This window comes from Primulina tabacum, chromosome 1 (genome assembly GCF_025594145.1).
Source record: "Primulina tabacum isolate GXHZ01 chromosome 1, ASM2559414v2, whole genome shotgun sequence".
Lineage (NCBI taxonomy): Eukaryota > Viridiplantae > Streptophyta > Magnoliopsida > Lamiales > Gesneriaceae > Primulina > Primulina tabacum.
In genome coordinates, this window is record NC_134550.1 from 20,137,391 (window position 1) to 20,159,549 (window position 22,159).

General features: G+C 36.0%; 1 non-coding gene across 1 annotated transcript; it reads left to right on the forward strand.

Moving 5' to 3' along the window:
* Positions 1-15,340: 15,340 nt before the first annotated feature.
* On the forward strand, positions 15,341-15,446 carry LOC142521233 (small nucleolar RNA R71). Its single transcript, XR_012814107.1, has one exon. It is a non-coding gene; the product is annotated as a small nucleolar RNA R71 (small nucleolar RNA).
* The last annotated feature ends 6,713 nt before the right edge of the window (positions 15,447-22,159 follow it).

Below are 22,159 nucleotides of genomic sequence, written 5' to 3' on the forward strand. Positions count from 1 at the left end.
TCTTTAACATATAATGTTTAAAAATATTTATAGGACTTGATTGAAGAGCAAAGAAACAATATATACATGCCTGGAAATTGTTTTGAATAAAACAAACCAATACGACGAATACGAGCGACGGAGTCGGAGTTGAGAATTCCTTCTTGTTCTTGTGTTGTTATTCTCGATTTTTAGCTGTTGTTCTCTTCTGTAAATTTCGAAATTATGGATGAAGGGCTGCTAGGTAATGAGTATGAAGGTTACAATGGATGATAAAGGAGTCTTGAAGTGCATTTAGTTGGAGGTTACAAGTCAAGAAGTTGAATGGATATGAATTGTTTTTCCTCCTCTAGTGTTGTTGTTCCTACCCTCTCCTCCTTGCTGCTAGTTCACGATTTTTCTCAGATGTTTCCTACTGATTTTTTGAGCATATGAATGTAGGACATGTAGGTAAGGAAGAGGAATGTTAATAATGGTGTTAAAGGGTCCATAATATACATTAAAATGAGAGTTGCAAGTGAAGGAGGTGAAGGGTTTTGAATTGTTTCTTAATCCCCTTATTGCCGTTGGTTTGTTCCTTATTTCCTACTGCATTTGCACGGTTTTGTTGTCTAATAGGTTGAGTAGAAATGAGGTATGTTATTGCATTTAAATTTACTACCCATTAGATAATTAAAATGAGAAATGAATACCCCATGAATTGTAATTATGAATTGTTGGAATGGAGAGTTATCCACCTTTGAATATTTTAAATGTTGGACCCAAAATTATTACTTATTTGCATGGTGTTTTATTGTTTACATCTTGTATGTTAATTGCTTAAGGTTTTAAATACCCATTCTACATTTTAATGAATTTACACCTTAATTTATAATGACCTCTTGCATGGCATTGCATGGATTTAACTTTAAGCATTTAAATACTATGTTTAATTTCTTGAATACTTCATACTTAGATTAATTCATTCTCTCTTGTTTACATATTTTAATCTAAGCTTTAATTAAATATTGAACCTAAAAGAATTTTTTACCGACTTAGTTCTAATTAATTAAATAAATTCTAAAACATTCTATTTCTTTAAATTAAATTATTCCTTGACTTAAATTAAATTTAGGAATGTCTTTCTTATTATTAATCTTATCTCTAATCTTCAAACTCCGGTCCGTCCTCGCGTATTTAACTGAAAAGATAAAACTAAACTTTTGCATTTAAAATAAATAGTTATGACTTGTCAAATATCAAAATGAATTAGACCCTTCATATATATATATATATATATATATATATATATATATAAATCATTTTTAAATTTAAATAGTAATAATTATGCATGGCTTATACGTAGTCTGATTTTCGGGTCGTTACAATCTTCCCCCCTTAAATTGAATTTCGTCCCCGATATTCGCTAATCCTCGATAATCCAAAAGTTTAGATTCTTAATTCTATTATCCCAACAACCACGCTCTGATAAAAATTAAGTCATAGGCTGTCCTTACGTTTCTTCAATCCTAATTAGATTGCCTACCAAAAATCTCATTTGCGAATCGCAACTTAAAACGACTTATGGTAACTTAGCTTTACTTTACTATGACCTCGAATTCTGACTTTTCTCATCGTTCCCAATATTAGAATTGGTGGTTCAAACTTATCATGTCTTACCTTCCTTATACTACACCCGTAATGTTCAACGACCTATTACATTAGCATTTACGCAGTTCAACTTAAAGACTCTTAGCACCAAAGGTTACTGATCAACTTCTATCCTCGGTGATACACTTAAAAGTTAAATCTTATCTCAGCTCCATAACAAAATTAGTCTAAGATCCTTGAATCGAATCTTTATCTTACAGCCCAAACTTATATAACTTAACTATTTACGAGTATACCCCAAATATAAAATTGTTGCAAATCTTAAACCTCAAATAACGTTAATCCATAAAACCCAATTATACAACATCGACCTTCTACCAATATTTTAAAGCCCTTCAAGTCTCAATTATATGCTTAAACCATTTTCTTGCCAATTACAATATAGTTGAGGCCTAAGACTTTGGACTTTCCTCATTGAAACAAATGTCGCATTCTTAAGTATCATCAATGCTTAATTAAGTCTAGTGTATAAAACTTAATAAGTTATCTCATGTTAGCGATAAACTTACTCTAATAATTCAACTTCGTGCATATCACCCATAGAGTTCTAAAATTCCCATATCAAGATTTCGGATTTCTTACTCAATTAAAATCTTAATGTTAGTTCATTGGTACTCTATGTTGAACGCCTCTAATTCTCTTTTTGTTTTTATTTCACCCAAAACTTATGTATGAACACCTATCTTATAAATCTTGAAATTCAAGCTTATCCAACCCAAATAATATTAGATAGTATAACTCCAACCCACATATCCGCTTAGTCCCAAATTTCTTAATGACTTTCAAAATTCCTCAAGATAAGGTGTCTAATTCAATTCTTGCATGTGTCTATCGAGTAACCTAACCATCCATCATACTCAACTTTCTAGAAAAATCAAATTCCCCCAAAGGTAAAATTCTAACTGTTAAGATCCTGGTTAAAACTTACGACACATCAAACTTAAATTCCCAAAAAAAATTTCTAACTCAATGTTTATCCTTATAACTTAACTAACCGATCAAATTTTACCTTAAATCGGCATCACTTTAAATCCTTAATTTGCCACAACATGATTTCACTAACGCTTAAATTTTCATGCCTAAGATTGATTCATCCTACAATGTCCTTGGTTACCATTCATTATAACATTATAATCCAAATATCTAAATATTCTATATTTCCTTCGAGCCTAAATAACCGAAAATTCCTACCATTTAAACCGTTCAATTCTCACTTACTACTAGATAAGTTCTCAAATTTCTTAAAATTGTAAAAATAATTCTTACTTTCCTCGAATATCGTCCAATTTTTTTTTCTAAATCTCGAAAATTCCACAATTACCCATGAGTACTCAGTATTTCCAATTTCATTTTATAGATTTCCCGTATCATAAGGTTCAATAGTCTTAAGTTTATTAAACCCAAAATTAATTCCCATAACACGTCTTACATTTCTATAAATACTTAAAATCCCAAGTGTTCCTCAAAAGTTCGCATTTAATCCTTAGAATTTTGAAAATTGCAACCTGACCCTTACAGTTCTCCCAATTTACATTTTGGCCCCACAACTCTTCGAAATCTGCATCATTGTCCCCATAAAATTTTCCATCTTTACCTCATTAAACTTTTAGATTCTCGAACTCAAAATTTAATCCCCAAAATTTGGTAAATTCGAAAATAGTCCCTTAGAATTTTTTTTCCACTTAGGTTCTCAAATTATTAGTTATTACAATTAGGTCCCTAAAATTCTCAATTCATGCAATTCCATCCTTAAATCTAACTAGGTAGAGCATGTATCCTAAATAAATTCTCATAATTAATCTTACATTTCCATAGATACTTAAAATCCTCAAATTATACATTTATAATCCTAAAGATTGTCGTAGTATTCGAATCGCTATTGCTTATATGAAATCCTCAAAAATTTACTCGACTAGCAACCAAGAACCATCAATAACTTCTTAGAATTTCTACCAGTCCCAAAACCATTCATAATTTTCAAGATTAACTTATGACCCATAAGGAGGACATCAACACTATTGACCTAAAAATTAATATAGTCAAATCATTTTCAACATCTCCGAAAGCCCAATATTCGAATTCTTAGACATGTCCAATTCCAAACGTACCCAACATGCATAATTCCATAATTTATATTTTTAATTTAAATAAATACTGAACAATTAAAATCTGAACGCAAAAACATTTCATGAAAACATGCTGTTAAAATAATTCATGCTTTAAATAAAATGCGTAAATGTAAAACTTACAGACCGAAGACATGACTTCATGAGCTTCTCGAGAGCAGTAGTAGTACAACCCTTTACAAGATCATAGGTTCTGATACCAACTGTCAAGGCCCGTATTTCGTATTCATAATTTTGCGGAATTATTAAAAATTTTCTAAATAAATAATTATCTTGTCCCATTTAATTAAAGTAAATATGTAAATAATTTTAACTTTAAAATAACAGCGGAAGCAAATATTGTTTTCAACCAACAATTTAAAAATAATTCAACGTAAACATCAACTTAAAAATAATCCAACGTATTAAAACTGAGTTTGAATAATAAAAGGTGCATAAATTAAATCATGAGGTCCTCGGGTTTACTACTGCTGTCCCAAGATCGCTCACTGGTCTCCGTCCGCGGTCTCGACCTCATCAATACCTACAACAATCAAGTCTAGTGAGTCTAAAGACTCAACATGTATATATCGTGAATAACAAGTAAATATATCATAAAATCACATGCAGCGTAAAAATAAAGTATCGTAAAGCGTACGGTAAAAATCCTATCAAGAATAATTATAACTACGTGCATATCAAAAAAAATCATACGTAAAAGTTTTGCTCAATAGAGCTCTGTCATAACATATCTTAATTTTCTGGTAGAGATAATGTTTCTAAGCTAGTGGCCCATAACATAGCGTAAGCGCCTGATCAGACTAAACCACAGTATACTGGGCGGTAGAGATCAATCACAGCCCTTGGACTGGATGTCCGTACCCATACATAATCATAAACCGGTCGTAAGTCACCGGGCGGAGAGGTCCTCGGTTGCGCTGCGCCTACCGACTTCCAAACCCATAAGCATAAGGTGGCCACAAGACAGATAGCATATATCTCAAAAATAAACATTTTATATTCTTATGCACGTAATATAATTATAACTTTATTATATCCGGATGAGTTGAATCGTTCCAAGGCTTGCTGCGACTTACTTCTAATATGTGACATATGCAATAAATCTTAACTTGACAAAAATTTCACAATAGAACCAAAAACGAGACGATTCGGACCAACAACTTGATTTTTAACCATGGCTTCGTACCAACCCGAACCAACATTAAACAGACGTTTAACCATGATTAAAAATACCCCAAACATACTGAAAAATATGCATAATAACTGTAAAACACGATAATGGGTGAAAGGAATCCAAAAACATAAAACACTCTTTCGAGAGTCATTTTGGCACCTTTCACCGTAAATTCTCGTACGACCTCTAAACTCGACCGAATCATGAACGGCCAAAAACATGACTTTCCTAACTCATTGAGGTACTGTCCAGTCCAAGGCCATGGGCTAAAAGCCAGCCAAGAACTCAAACCAACCTCATGAACCGAACAGAAAGTTGCTGTCAAATTACAGCAGGAGCAGCTGGTGTATTTGAGGGGAAATTCTGAAATTTAATGACCAAGGGCTTGAACCACCACCCAAAGACTCTTACCAACATCCTAAGTCATGGCTTGGACCATGGCTAAGGGTTAGAAGCCCACCACAAACCAAACCACACCCCAAAACCGAAACACACTCACACAGGAAATGGAAAGACCGAAATATGCACTTGTGTTGTTGTTTAAAAATTTTGAGGGAACCATGAACCAAACCTTGAAAGGACACCTTGGTCACGTCCTAGACATGGTAAGTGAGGGTTATAACCATGGCTACAGTCCCTAGGACAGCCAAGATTAGAACACACACCTTAACCACCCAAATGACCAAAACCGTGACTCATTATTGCACCTAAGGGAAAGTTGCTGTCATTCTTTCGTTCTTGAGTGTATGGACTGAAACACATGAACCAAAAACCCCCTAACATACTCTAAATCACGCCTATAATCAGCCTTGGGAGCCTGGAACCGAAACAACTCTTGAAATTCCAAGAAACATCTCAAACAAAACATAAGCCAATTCCGAGGACCTGTGCAGATTTTTCGAAAATGTTGCTGCCATAATTTCATTTTGCCTCATGAATCTTTAACATATAATGTTTAAAAATATTTATAGGACTTGATTGAAGAGCAAAGAAACAATATATACATGCCTGGAAATTGTTTTGAATAAAACAAACCAATACGACGAATACGAGCGACGGAGTCGGAGTTGAGAATTCCTTCTTGTTCTTGTGTTGTTATTCTCGATTTTTAGCTGCTGTTCTCTTCTGTAAATTTCGAAATTATGGATGAAGGGCTGCTAGGTAATGAGTATGAAGGTTACAAGGGATGATAAAGGAGTCTTGAAGTGCATTTAGTTGGAGGTTACAAGTCAAGAAGTTGAATGGATATGAATTGTTTTTCCTCCTCTAGTGTTGTTGTTCCTACCCTCTCCTCCTTGCTGCTAATTCACGATTTTTCTCAGATGTTTCCTACTGATTTTTTGAGCATATGAATGTAGGACATGTAGGTAAGGAAGAGGAATGTTAATAATGGTGTTAAAGGGTCCATAATATACATTAAAATGAGAGTTGCAAGTGAAGGAGGTGAAGGGTTTTGAATTGTTTCTTAATCCCCTTATTGCCGTTGGTTTGTTCCTTATTTCCTACTGCATTTACATGGTTTTGTTGTCTAATAGGTTGAGTAGAAATGAGGTATGTTATTGCATTTAAATTTACTACCCATTAGATAATTAAAATGAGAAATGAATACCCCATGAATTGTAATTATGAATTGTTGGAATGGAGAGTTATCCACCTTTGAATATTTTAAATGTTGGACCCAAAATTATTACTTATTTGCATGGTGTTTTATTGTTTACATCTTGTATGTTAATTGCTTAAGGTTTTAAATACCCATTCTACATTTTAATGAATTTACACCTTAATTTATAATGACCTCTTGAATGGCATTGCATGGATTTAACTTTAAGCATTTAAATACTATGTTTAATTTCTTGAATACTTCATACTTAGATTAATTCATTCTCTCTTGTTTACATATTTTAATTTAAGCTTTAATTAAATATTGAACCTAAAAGAATTTATTTACCGACTTAGCTCTAATTAATTAAATAAATTCTAAAACATTCTATTTCTTTAAATTAAATTATTCCTTGACTTAAATTAAATTTAGGAATGTCTTTCTTATTATTAATCTTATCTCTAATCTTCAAACTCCGGTCCGTCCTCGCGTATTTAACTGAAAAGATAAAACTAAACTTTTGCATTTAAAATAAATAGTTATGACTTGTCAAATATCAAAATGAATTAGACCCTTGATATATATATATATATATATATAAATCATTTTTAAATTTAAATAGTAATAATTATGCATGGCTTATACGTAGTCTGATTTTTGGGTCGTTACACGCACTATGTTATGGGTCACTTGCTTGGAAACATATCTCTACGCAAAATGATGATGATACGCTGTTTAAGTATGTATGATACGCACTATCAGAATTGGAATGCGGTAAAGTATGATCAATCATTTTCTTGGATGGGTTCTTCCGCCATGTTTTGTGAAATAAATGGTTATTTCGAATGAATCGACCACTAAGTGTACATGACCAAATGCTCATGCAAATGCAAAAGAATAAAAACACACAAAAGCAATAAAAATTCAAAGAAAGAAAAATAAACAAAATTAAATAGACTTAAAATTAAATTATACTTCCCCGGCAACGGCGCCAAAAACTTGATGCGACTTTGATTGTTGCACTCCCAAGAGTAGATTGTCCACAAATAGTATAATTTGGTTAGTCCGAATATCGTATCTACAAGGAAGCTAAGGTAATTACAAGTCCACTATAATATCCTTTTGTTTTTTGTTTTCTTTTTATTGTTTAAATATTTAATTGGTAATTTTTAATTGTTCAAATTTTAATTCAAATTGTTGAGAATAGAAGATCCATTCTTTTGTATTTTAATAAAGTTAACATTAATGAACATTATTGAAATCCACTTAATAAAATTGTTCCAATATATTACATAATCATATTTATATTATGTTATATATTATTATCTTATAAGCATATAATATATACCAAAACTTATAAATGTTGTCAAGTATTTATTGTGCTATATATATTTTTGTAAACACTAAATCAAGATTCCCTCTTTAAATGGTTGATAAAACCAAACAAACATTTTAATGGTACCAAGAAATTAATATTATGATATATTCATATATAGTAAATCAAGGCATCCACTTTAAATGATTGGTAATACCAAACTAACATTTAAATGGTTCCAAGAATTTAGTGTAACATATAGCAACAATAAATCAAAACTCCCACTTATAAGTAGGGTATAATTATGCTTAAAGAAATAGATATAACATAAATAATAAATAATGATTAAATAATATAAAACATTGATTATTACCTTCTAATTACCTTATTATAATACCAAGAGTTTCACCTTTTCATCTCAACTTTAGGAAGTTAGCTACTCATTATTCAAATTGTAAAACTTTGAATATGAAATTAACATGCTAAATATATTTAAATGAAGAAATAAAGGAAAAACAAAGAGAGAAATTGATATGATCGGTTAAAGATGGAAGAGTATTTAGAAGGGGGGGTTGAATAGACACTCACAATTTTCACAACCTTTTCGAATTTAAAAGAGTTAGTTTAGTGATAAACTGATACTCGAGAATCTTGTAAGTCAATATCAATAAGTTAACAAAGAATGTGCGGAAATAAACTGACTGATAGATAGAATAAAAACTGAAATAAATAATAAGACACATGATTTTATGGATGTTCAGAGATTTCAAATACTCCTACGTCACCCTTTCTATCACAAGAATGAGATATCCACTAAAAGACTTTGATCGATACAAACAGTTGTACAGACTCACTTCAGTTTTGGACTTAACAATGCCAAACTGAAACTCTTAGTTACAAACTTGTTTACAGTACTCACTTAGAACTGAAATATTTTAGCACAACTGATCTCTTGCAAGATCAAGTATTACAGTATGTGCTTGAAAGCTCGAAGTATAGCCTGAAAGCTATGAATGTATGCAATATGCTTGAGCTTTTATGTTTGCAAGGATTTCAGTAGAGTAACTGATCGAGCAAAACTTGCACTGTGAAATCCTTAATAAAAATATGGTTTTATATGCTCAAAAATTAATCGCAAGTGCACGATGTCAAGTAATAGTATAATGTACCGGAGTACGAGTATCGTTCCACTGGAGACTGTGTTTGACAATTATTATTTTCAGTTATTAAATCTTTAGCAACGAAAATTTATTGGTTGTTTTATTACTACTCTAATCAAATAAACATGCAAATAAAATTATTCAAAATCAAGTATATAATGTCTAAAATGGTTGAGTAAAATTCAATAAAAAATGAATTTGTTGGGAATTTCGGTTCACCTACCCCTCGTTAATTAATTAATTCGTTCGATATTGATTATATGCTTCCGACAGGATTTCCTATTCAATTGAACACACTCTCTCGAGCTATGCCAAATTAATTCTACTCAATGAAGTAATTAAATGTCTTTAATTATTTATCAAGAGTGAATTGCATGTCGATTTATGAAATCCCCTAGTTTTCGACCCTTAGGACTATGACTATCGGCACGTATCCAATTTCATATGTCTATGTAAATTGTAGATTCACGGATTATACTACTCGTTCCTATCACAAGTTATTCTCTCGAACTCACTCGCAATATAAAAACGTTATTAAAGTTAGCTACGCTTTAACAAAACGATAAAACAATAGTATAATCAAGAATACATCAGAAATCGATATGTGAATTAATTTAAATCAAATTTTGGTGTAGGATCCCCTTAAATCCCAACAAATAATAAAAGTTTAGCTACTCGAGTTCATATTAAAACTAAACAAAACAAAGTTTAAATGATAAAAACCAAATAAGAAATACTAGAGTTGACGAAAAACACGAAGAGCGATGCCCGGAAATCTTCAAATCTTCAATCCAAGCGCAGAATTCTCTCCAACTTGTGGCGGCTGCGAAATATTCTGTCTGAATCGTGCATCCTCACCCTTCCATATCATCTACCTCCAGAAATAGGGCAAGGAACCGCGCAAAATATTTTCCAAAAATACAATCGCGCCCTGGTGGACATAGATTTTCGCCCGGGCGGAAGGTCTTCGCAGATTTCATCTTTTTAATTTTCCTTTGACGCGCCCGGGCGGATATAAGTTCCCGCCCGGGCGGGTGGTCTTCGCAAATTTCATTTTTCCCACATCTTGGAGGCGCCCGAGCGGACATAAATGTGCGCCCGGGCGGATGGCTTTCGACTTTTTTTTCCTTTAATTTTCAGTTTATGCACGATTCACCTGCATTTTCACTAACTAAACGCACGAGCCACAATAAAACATAAATTATGCTAAAATCATACAAAATGCATGCAATCTAAATGGTAAATGCAACACAATGCGACATAACATGATATGAAAAACAAGTAAAATCCCCCTATATCAACCCCTCAATACTAACCTTTTGCTCTCCCTCGAGCAAAACATGTGACAAGATAAAATGGAACATGACACAAAGTAGCACGACGGTTAATTCATAGTCCTCACCTAGCCTCAGCGAAACTCAACATATTCTCTTGTCGATCAATGTACACGCACAACTCTTCGCACTTCCCTTGGTCTAGACATCGTTTCAAATAAAACTTGAACGTGTATGTGTGTGTGTCAGTCCTAGCGTCATAAATGACAGAAGGATCCATTCTCAACCATTGTCAAAGATTTAAGTCAGCCTGTTAGTGTAAACCTCACTCTCCTTTATTCCTCTGCACTCAGTAATCACCAGCAGCGCCACTTTTCTTTCCTTTTTGCTGATTAGGAATACAGTGATAAAAGGACTAATTTAAAACCTCTCATCTCAGATCCAAATCCAAGTGTTTTTATATTTTTAGCCAGGAATAGGATTTCATTCCGTTATTCGGCTCCACAACACCTTACATCTCCAACTTTAGCCAGGAATAGGATTTCATTCCTTTATTTGGCTCCCCCACACCTTACATCTCCAACTTTCTCTCTTTTTTTTTTAAAGCTGCTGATAGATACCTCGATTCAAGAGAAAAAAGTCAAGCTCAATTCACACCTTCAAACATCTTTGTTCCCCACTTCAGTTTTAAATTTTCACCATCTTATCATGCATGCTTCTAGTTCTAACATTCGTACAAAGAAAGTTCAATGTTTTAAATAAAACTTTATGTCTTTACCACAGTATGTGCTAAAGGAGTGAGATTACACGACAGACATGGCATGTCTCATCACTTCCTAATCATCCTTGGCTAACAAGTACTACTTCAAACACTGTCGGCTGACACACACCAATGCAAACATGACTAACACTGAATGCCAACAAAAATAACCAACAAAACACCAAAAACAAACACATAAAACAACACCCATCCACCCCCCAATACTAAAGTCGAGCATTGTCCCCAATGCAACAGACGATAGAAAAAGAGACAGATAGTGCATAACAAAATGGGTGTAATATAACCTAAGCATGCAACAGAAAGAGAAATAAGTGAAATGATCTAAACGAAATGCAAGAAATAAAAAAAAGGGGACAGAAGTGACTCCCCTCTCAAAGATCATCCTCCTCGTGTGCCTCTAGGGGGATGACACCAGCATCCGGCTCTAGGGCATCAGCATAGTGGAACTGAAACGGTGGCGGGAATGCTGGCATAGGCGGTGGCATAAGGGCTGGGTCAATACCACTATGACTCAGGGATAGACGCAGCATGACATCAGTGGCAGTCTGATACGTCTGACTCACAGCCTGCCACTGGAGCTGATGATCAGCAAATGCAGCAAATTCATCCATCCTCTCATGCAGAAGGCAACGTCTAGGTCGCGGGGCCGGTGGTTAAGGCTGCTCTGGCAGTGGATCAAAAGTCAAACTGTCCCAGATAGGGCTAAACTGAGGGAATGCCTTCCGCCGTACTGCGGTCTTCTGTAGCTAGCTGGCATCATCGAGGGCCTTGGTCGGTGGCAGCCACTCATTGTCGTCCTGAAAAACCACCCCAGTGCTTGCACATAGCTCGGTGATAACATGAGGAAAGAATAACGCCACATTTGGATTATGGATGCTCAGCTGGATCTGTGAATGAATGATTTTTCCCACGTTGAGCGGCATATGTGTGATCAGTGCATATATCAACAATGCCCTTTCCCTCTGGACGTCACTCGTGTGCCCGACTAGCATCAATCATGTGGTCAGAAAAGCATACCACATTGCAGCCGGGACTAGCAGATATTTTTCAGCGAAATAGGTGTGCGATCCAGGTGTCTTCCACGGAGACCCCGGATAGCAGATGCGGCGCATCATCAACTCTAAATCGGGTTCTGCTGCACATGCCGTATACAACGAATCGTCCACCGCCGGTGTCTCAAGCACCCTATTAATTTCTGTTGAACTAAATCCACCAATTTTCCTCTCACAAACGCCTTGCTGTCGCTCCGCTCAGCCGCATTGGCGTAAAATTCTCGCACCACTGGTGCCATTGCGGCTTGCGGTTGCGAACAAAATTTACCCCATCCTCTACTCGCAGTTTGTCTAATAATAAGAATATTCTGCTCAAACTGGAAACCTCGCTCCCGAATCGGAGCGCGATGTATTTTCGCATGCTCATATCGTTCCCTAGCCGCATGATTCACAAATAATTGGGAAATATGAGATGATGAAGAAGACGCACCGTGACTTACCCGAGCTTTTTTAGGTGCCATTGTGGATTATTTGGGAAGAGCACAAGTAGCCCGGAGTAGTAAGCGTGTCGCCGGAGAATGCTTCGCCAGAAATCAGTGGCGGCGGCCGGAGGAGAGCAATGGTGGCCGGAAGTGTAAGAGATGACCTGAAAAAATCAGTTCTTGACGGGAAAAATCGCTTCTTGACGCTTGGGGAATGTGGAGAGACAAGATTGTACCTGAAATTTTGCACAAAAGGAGTGAATTGAGTGAGATTGAGAGAGGAGGGGCGAAAATTTTGAAGAGGGAGGCGAGGGTTTCGAATGGGGGAGAAAGGAATCTATTCTTTTTTTTTTTAAAGAAATCGCGATCCGCCCGGGCGGACATAAGTTTCTGCCCGGGCGGATAACTCTCGGCCTTAAATTTTTTTCTGAAAAAGGGGCGCGCCCGGGCGGACATAAACATCAGCCCGGGCGGAAAACTCACGGCTTTTTGAAAAAATTTGTGAAAAAAGAACGCGCCCGGGCGGACATTAACATCCGCCCAGGCGAAACCTTCACGGCTCTTCACATTTTTCTCTTATTTTTTTTATATCAAATAATACGGACACAAACTAAAAATCGAATTAAAACGAGTAGAGAGGGAAAGAAATTAGTTCTCAATTTATAGTCGAGAGCTAGACTGCAGGTTCTCCTCGGTTCTGATTGTTTTGGAATCGAGTGACTCCAATTTGTCGTTCCCCTGTGCCACCTAAATATTTCTTCAGTCGTTGAGCATTGACTGTGAAGGGCTCATTTTTTCCATCTCTCATAGTTATGTCTCTCAAGGGAAACACCTTGGTGATCATGTGAGGGCCCGTCCACTTTGATTTGAGCTTGCCAGGAAACAGGCGCAGCTTGGAGTTGTATAGCAGCACCGCTTCACCTTCTTTGAATTCTCTTGACGTGATGCGCTTTTCAGGTGCTGGCTTTGTACGCCCTAAGTACACATACTTCAGGTGTGGAGGCCGTGGTTTTAGCTCACGTGTTAGTGGTTCCTGACTTGACTTCTGAGGGGTCAAATCTCTTTGATCCCCCATGTCCTCCAATTTCATCTTTTTTGGCTTCCATTGATGGTTGGCATTACAGTCCGCCACTCTTGCAGATTTTTCTTCATCAAGTTCATCCTCCTTCAATCCCGTGGTGAGCGTGGCTTCCATTGGGTCCTTCATAGCATCCTGCACAAATTGACATACAAGTGAATCCAATGAATCAACTATAAAACAATCATTAGTGTGCAGTGTGTGCTTAAGAGCGTTAAAAACATTAAAAGTGATTTCTTCCTTTTCCACTCTCAATCTCAACTTCCCTTCTTGCACTTCAATCACGGCCTTGCCAGTTGCAAGGAACGGTCTCCCTAAAATCAAAGGCATCTCTCTATCCTCTTCCATGTCAAGCACCACAAAATCTGTAGAAAATGTAAACTTTCCCACTTTTACTAACACATCTTCTTTGACTCCTCGTGGATGTTTGATGGATCCATCAGCTAGTTTCAAGGACATCTGTGTCGGTTTAGGTTCGCCCAATCCAAGTTTCCTGAATACAGATAAAGGCATAAGATTAATGCTCGCACCAAGATCACATAAAGCTTTAGGAAAAACAACATCATCAATCATGCAAGGGATAGAAAAACTCCCTGGATCCTTTAGCTTTGGTGGGATCTGGTTTTGTACCAATGCAGAGCAATTCTCAGTCAATTTTACCGTCCTGTGATCCTCCAACTTCCTCTTATTAGCTAAGATGTATTTCAGAAATTTAGCATAACTCGGCATTTGCATCAGAGCATCAGCAAAAGGAATATTAATGTTCAATTTTTTGAATATCTCTAAAAACTTACCGAATTGCACATCCAATTTCGCCTTTTTTAATGCTGCAGGGAAAGGTGGGGGAATTGCAATTGTAGATTGTGCAGTGGGTGTGGGTGTAGATTTAGAAGATTTACCTGTAGATGTGTCAACCGCTCCCTCTCGTTGATCTTCTTTTTCTCTCTCTTCTTGTTCAAGCACTTTTCCGCTCCTCAACGCTATGGCTTTCACTTGCTCTTTCGGGTTAGTTTCGGTGTTGCTTGGCAAGGTGCCTGGTTCTCTGCTCGTGATCATTTTAGCCAACTGACCTATTTGATTCTCCAGGCCCTTTATTGATGCATCTTGATTCTGTAGTCTAGTCTCGGTGGCTGAAATGAACTTAGACATCATCTGCTCCAAATTGGAATTTTCTTCTCGAGGAGGGTCAGATCTGTACATCGGTTGTTTTCCATACGGTTGTCCTCCCTGTGGTCGATTCTGACTGTTTTGACCATCCCATGAGAAGTTGGGATGTTGCCTCCATCCAGGGTTATATGTGTTCGAATATGGATCATTCCTCGGACGGTTGTGGACTCCCACTTGATTCACCGGTGCCTCATTTTGTACATAGAAGGGATTGTCATCTTGACAGTCCTTCACCAAGTGTTCACCTCCACACTTATCACAGAATATCTCTTGAAGACGCATAGCCGTGCCACCCATATTCAAGCTGTCTAATTTCCTGTTCAAAACATCAAGTTGTGCAGTAATAGCAGAAAGGTCAGTTACCTGGTGGACTCCTGCACTTCTCCGCTGGTTGTTCCTTTCAGATTGAAGATGATAGCTGCTAGCAGCCATCTCCTCCAACAGCTCATATCCCTCTTCAGCAGTCTTCCTCATTAGGTTTCCACATGCAGCAGCATCTATCATAGTACGATTAGGAGTAAGCAAGCCATAGTAAAAGGTTTGAGCAACTAACCCAAGTGGCAGTTCGTGATGAGGGCATCTTCTTAATAAATCTTTGAAGCGTTCCCATGCCTCATATAAGGACTCCTGCTCGAATTGAGTGAATGTGGTGATGTTTGCCCGCAGCTTCATGGTCTTGGATGGAGGAAAGTATTTAATTAGAAATGTTTTCGCCATGTCCTCCCATGGGGTGATTGAACCTACAGACAAACAATTCAACCATGCTTTAGCTTTATCACGTAGGGAGAAAGGAAATAAACACAACCTAACAGCATCATCAGAAACTCCATTAAATTTAAAAGTGTCGCAAATTTCAAGAAAATCTGCGAGGTGCGTGTTTGGGTCATCTACTGCAGATCCTCCAAACTGGACTGTGTTCTAAATTATCTGAATTATAGCTGGTTTGATTTCGAAGTGGTTTGCCCGCACAATAGGCCTCACAATGCTGGGGCGTGCTCCATCCAAAGAGGTTTGGGCATACTCTAGCATTGGTATGCGGCGCGGCATCTCAACATGTCTATCTTCACGATGTTCCTCCTCATGATCGTTCAACTGCCTCTCCATCAGTTCTTTTAGTCTCTGCTGCTGTCTTCTCCTACGAAAAGTTCTTTCAATTTCAGGGTCAAAGTCCTCAAGCTCCACGTCAAGTGACTTTGGCATGCACTAAAAAAAGATTTCTGGAATAGAATATGGAGTGTTAATTTAATAAAAATGAAACAATGCTAAAGAAAATAACTAAAAATAAAATTGTGAATTAACAGTCCCCGGCAACAGCGCAAAAAACATGATCGAGCAAACTTGCACTGTGAAATCCTTCATAAAAAATATGGTTTTATATGCTCAAAAATTAATCGCAAGTGCACGATGTCAAGTAATAGTATAATGTACCGGAGTACGAGTATCGTTCCACTGGAGACTGTGTTTGACAATTATTATTTTCAGTTATTAAATCTTTAGCAACGAAAATTGATTGGTTGTTTTATTACTACTCTAATCAAATAAACATGCAAATAAAATTATTCAAAATCAAGTAATGAAATATAATGTCTAAAATGGTTGAGTAAAATTCAATAAGAAATGAATTTGTTGGGAATTTCGGTTCACCTACCCCTCGTTAATTAATTAATTCGTTCGATATTGATTATATGCTTCCGACAGGATTTCTTATTCAATTGAACACACTTTCTCGAGCTATGTCAAACTAATTCTACTCAATGAAGTAATTAAATATCTTTAATTAATTATCAAGAGTGAATTGCATGTCGATTTATGAAATCCCCTAGTTTTCGACCCTTACGACTATGACTATCCGCGCGTATCCAATTTCATATGTCTATGTAAATTGTAGATCCACGGATTATACTACTCGTTCCTATCACAAGTTATTCTCTCGAACTCACTCGTAATATAAAAACGTTATTAAAATTAGCTACGCTTTAACAACACGATAAAACAATAGTATAATCAAGAATACATCAGAAATCGACATGTGAATTAATTTAAATCAAAGTTTGGGGTAGGATCCCCTTAAATCCCAACAAATAATAAAATTTTAGCTACTCGAGTTCATATTAAAACTAAACAAAACAAAGTTTAAATGATAAAAACTAAATAATAAATACTAGAGTTGACGAAAAACACGAAGAGCGATGCCCGGAAATCTTCAAATCTTCAATCCAAGCGCAGAATTCTCTCCAACTTGTGGCGGCTGCGAAATATTCTGTCTGAATCGTGCATCCTCACCCTTCCATATCATCTACCTCCAGAAAATAGGGCAAGGAATCGCGCAAAATATTTTCCAAAAATACAATCGCGCCCGGGCGGACATAGGTTTTCGCTCGGGCGGAAGGTCTTCGCAGATTTCATCTTTTTAATTTTCCTTTGACGCGCCCGGACGGATATAAGTTTCCGCCCGGGCGGGTGGTCTTCGCAAATTTCATTTTTCCCACATCTTGGAGGCGCCCGGGCGGACATAAATGTGCGCCCGGGCGGATGGCTTTCGACTTTTTTTTCTTTAATTTTCAGTTTATGCACGATTCACCTGCATTTTCACCAACTAAACGCATGAGCCACACTAAAACATAAATTATGCTAAAATCATACAAAATGCATGCAATCTAAATGATAAATGCAACACAATGCGACATAACATGATATGAAAAACAAGTAAAATCCCCCTATATTAGTAACAGAATAGTAAATTGATCAGTTGATTGTTTTATACTCCGAGAGAGTTGTTCAAAAAAAGTTGTTTCTTAGATTCTCTTCTCTGCTATTTATAGGCTTCCCTCCAACAGTAATATTTAATATGATTTGGAACTTTCCATCCGTTGCTTACCACGTCAACATTCTTCTGCTTGTTGTACACTTCAGTTTTTTTGAAATGCGACGATACCGCTATTTGTTGCTGTCAACTTTTGTCGGTTGAATGTTTTTTTCCTGAACTGATGATGTGTACAGCTGAGGGATCAGCTGATAAGCTGACAGCTGTTTGTAGTAACTGATCAGTCAGTTGTCTGCGTAGTTCAGTTGCCTTAGAAAATCTGCGTAATATTCTTCAGTTAGTGGCAACTGATAGTTCGCATATTTTAGATCAGTTTCTATCAGTCTTCTTGATCAGTTGGTTTAATCTTTTAAACGCTTTAGTTTGTTAAACATCAGAAATTTAGTTTCCAAAAAAAATATTATGAACTCAAGGGTTTGTTAATAAAATGAGAGATATCTCAATACATTACAATGCACCTCTATTTATAGCCAAATTTGGGGAGACAACCACAGATAAAATATTATTTTGTATACATAAGTCTTCATTGGTGTTCCAAGAAATTATGTCATCATACACATCATATTTGAAAATCTTCCCTCCAAGTTTGCTTTTACACATAAAACAAAATATGTAAATAATTGAGTTGTTTGAATTGTGGTATTTTTTTTTTACCATTTGACCAAGTCATTTGAGATATATGGTCAAAATGGTATATCATGATAAAAGTGTCACTCCTTTGGTAACTTTATTTTTTGCTTAATTTGATCTCAATTGTGAGAAGATTTTTATCTCATGATTGCCACCAATATTGTAGATTTTAAAACCAACTTTCTACAGTTCCAATAATCATCTTAATCTCATTTGTAAAGCCAAGATTATTATTGTTTTATCAAACCTGTAAAAATAGAAAAACTTATAATTACACAATAACATATTTTATATAATTTATTACAAAACATATAATATTTAAACATTTAATAAAACAAAAACTATAAATTTATATCATAAAACATTTATTTAATGTACAATTTTTATGTTTATCAATAGAAATTCCTTAAGCTTCAACATGAATAGATTTAAAAGCATTGTTGTCGCAGGAATGATACTCATTCTAGGTATAGCTACCTATGCATTGCTGGATTCGGGAGCTACACGCTCATTCATATCCGAGACATTTGTCAAGCGACTAAATATTATACCCGAGGATATGTATTGGGCTTCAAATTTTTTATTCATTCCGGTGATCAAATGGTCACCACGAGCATTGTAAAGAATCTGGAGCTTCGTTTGCAAAAAAATGTGGTTCGGGCAGATCTCATCGTACTCCCTATGCTTGAATTCGATATTATACTTGGCATGGATTGGCTATCATTGAATGAAGCTTCGAAAGATTTTCGGTAGATGTCAATGTCTATTCAACCGCCTAGTGAGAAATCTTTTGTCTTTGAGTCGACGAGGAACAAGCAAATGCCGCACATTATCTCCTGTATGTGTGCGAGGAAACTTATGAGACGAGGAAGCCAAACTTTTCTAGCATGTGTAACAACAGCACATGCCCCTATCAGTTAGAAGCTAGAGGATGTTGAGATCGTCATAGACTTTCCTATTGTCTTTCTTGAGAATATTTCTGGCATTCCACCTGATCGTGAGGTAGGATTTTCTATTAAGCTGATGTCGGGCACTGTACCCATTTATAAAGCACCCTATCATCTAGCACCTGTCGAAATGAAAGAGTTAGACGACCAAATTAAAGAATTGTTGGACAAGGGTTTTATTCGCCCTAGTTGTTCTCCAAGGGACGCACCAGTATTGTTTGTGAAGAAGAAGGATGGTACTATGAAACTCTGCATTGATTATGGAGTGCTGAATAGAGTCATCATCAAGAACAAGTATCCCTTACCAAGAATTGAAGACTTATTTGATCAATTACAAAGAGCATCGATATTCTCGAAGATAAATCTTCATTCAGGATACCTTCAGTTGAAAGTGAAGGAGTCGGATGTTCATAAGACAACGAGTTTATGGTCATGCCATTTGGGTTTACCAATGCGCCAGCGATCTTCATGGATCTCATGAATCGCGTATTTCAGTCGTATCTTGATAAATTTATTATAGTCTTCATCAATGATATTTTGATCTATTCGAAGAGCAAAGAGGAACATAGTCAGCATTTGAGGACAACATTGCAAGTACTGCAATATAGGAAATTATATGAAAAGTTCAGTAAGTGTGAGTTTTGGCTTGATAGAATAGCGTTCTTAGGCCACATCATTTCTAGAGATGGAGTTGAGGTTGATCCGAGTAAAGTGAGGCAGTGAACGAATGACCATTACCGAAGAGCGTAACCAAGATCCGAAGTTTCTTGGGACTAGCTGGCTATTACCGAAAGTTTATTCAAGGATTCTCATCTATTCCGGTACCCATGAACGCCTTGACAAAGAAGAATGCAAAGTTTATATGGGGATCCAAGTGTCAAGAAAGTTTTGACAAGTTGAAGCAAGTTTGGATTTCAGCGCCAGTGTTATTGATGCCATCGGGGCAAGGAGAGTATGTTCTTTATACAAACGCTTCGAAACTTGGTTTGGGTGAAGTTCTGATGCAAAATGACCGAGTTATAGCCTATGCATCTAGACAATTGAAGGTTCATGAGAAACATTAACCTACACATGATCTTGAGCTCGCCGCAGTGGTATTTGCACTAAAGATTTGGAGACATTATTTGTATGGAGAGAAGTGAAAGATTTACACCGAACATAAAAGTCTGAAGTACTTCTTCACCCAAAATGAGTTAAATATGAGACTACGAGGATGATTAGAGTTGGTAAAAGACTACGACTGTGACATTAGCTACCATCCGGGAAAAACTAATGTAGTAGCAGACGCATTGAGTAGGAAGACAACAGTCATTACCCAAAAAATCATGATTCTAGGGGTAAAACAGTCATTTTAAAACTGAAAAATGTTAGACGTCCTGGCAGTGCTCTGAATGCTGTAAATAATGTTAAAATGGTTATTTTAAATATTTATGAAATTTTATGATGAAACATTGATGCTAAAAGACGTGTTTCATGTTTGGTTTAAAAGAAAAATGATTTATATATATATGCATGAATTTTTATATGTGATGGAAATATGAAATGTTGGAGGAGGTGAAGTGATTGTGACTAATACGATGATATGATATGATAGGAGATATCGTGAGGGAAAAGTCCCAGAGGGAGACTGTTTACGGGAGAATGCCTAGAGGGAGCCCGATGATCGTATTTCCATCGACATGATATGATGATATGTAAGGCAAAGACTCAGTTGACGGGTGAGAGTGTCGCTGATGTCCCCGCCGCCCAATACTGTGGTTACACGTAGATGGATCCATCGACCTTCAGCTGATATGAAAGTCACAATTAATGATTTGAATTCAATAAGAGGGAAACATGTGCGTATATGATGAAAATGAAAATGTTTATAATGAAAGGAAAATGTTTATGATGAAAGGAAAAATGTTTATGTTTATGCATGTTCATGAAAAACTATTTTAAGTAAAAGTATTTTCAGTGTTACATGTGGATGTATATGTATTATTTGTTATCATGGTTAAGGTTTGCTGAGTCGATAGACTCACTAGGTGTGATCGATGGAGGTGAGCATGAGTTTGATGTTAATGGGGGCCTTGATGGTTGATCTTGTTGGACTGAAGGTGCACACAACCCGAGGACCGTCGCTAGTTTTCCGCAAATAAAACTAAGTTTATGATTTACGATTACTTAAAGATTTTATGACTTATGATACTTTTGAGAGGTTTTTGAGAGGATATTAGAGTTAGTTTATTTTGAAATTTTGCTAAGTTTATGTTTAGCAAATGATTTACGATTGCATGTTTTGGATGCTTACTTTTGGATTTTCAAATATATAGTTGGTACGTTTTATTTAAAATGGTGTCAAAATAATATTTTATATATACATTCGGTCAAGGGTAGTACAGGAAGGAAATTTTTTTCTAGTATATTTTTAAAGAAAAACGAATACCGGACGTTTCAAAAACACATCGAAGTTTTTTTCCCTGACTTTCTCTTATCTATATACTACTTTAATTTAGAATAGATCTCTTGTGAGACGGTCTCACGAATCTTTATCTGTGAGACGGGTCAACCTTACTGATATTCACAACAAAAAGTAATACTCTAGCATAAAAAGTAATACTTTTTCATGGATGACCCAAATAAAATATCCGTCTCACAAAATACGCCCCGTGAGACCGTATCAAACAAGTTTTTGCTTTTAATTTAAAGAAAAACATAATAATAAAAAATCAAACATAAATTTAGATAAAGAACAAAATAACAACATGATTGTATTCTCATCGAAATTTACTGTATTTTATACATACATAAATCTTCTTCTAGTGTAAAGAAGTTTCAAAAAGTTAAGGAAACTCTTTAGGAGAAAGTCCGTTAAAAAAAATTGAAAAACATGGTAATAGAAAGGCTAAATTAAATATTGTATAAATCAACTGGAAAAATGAAAAAACCCGGTTCAGATGTCCACCGGTGTATAAAATGACCCGGCCGCTTTCAATTC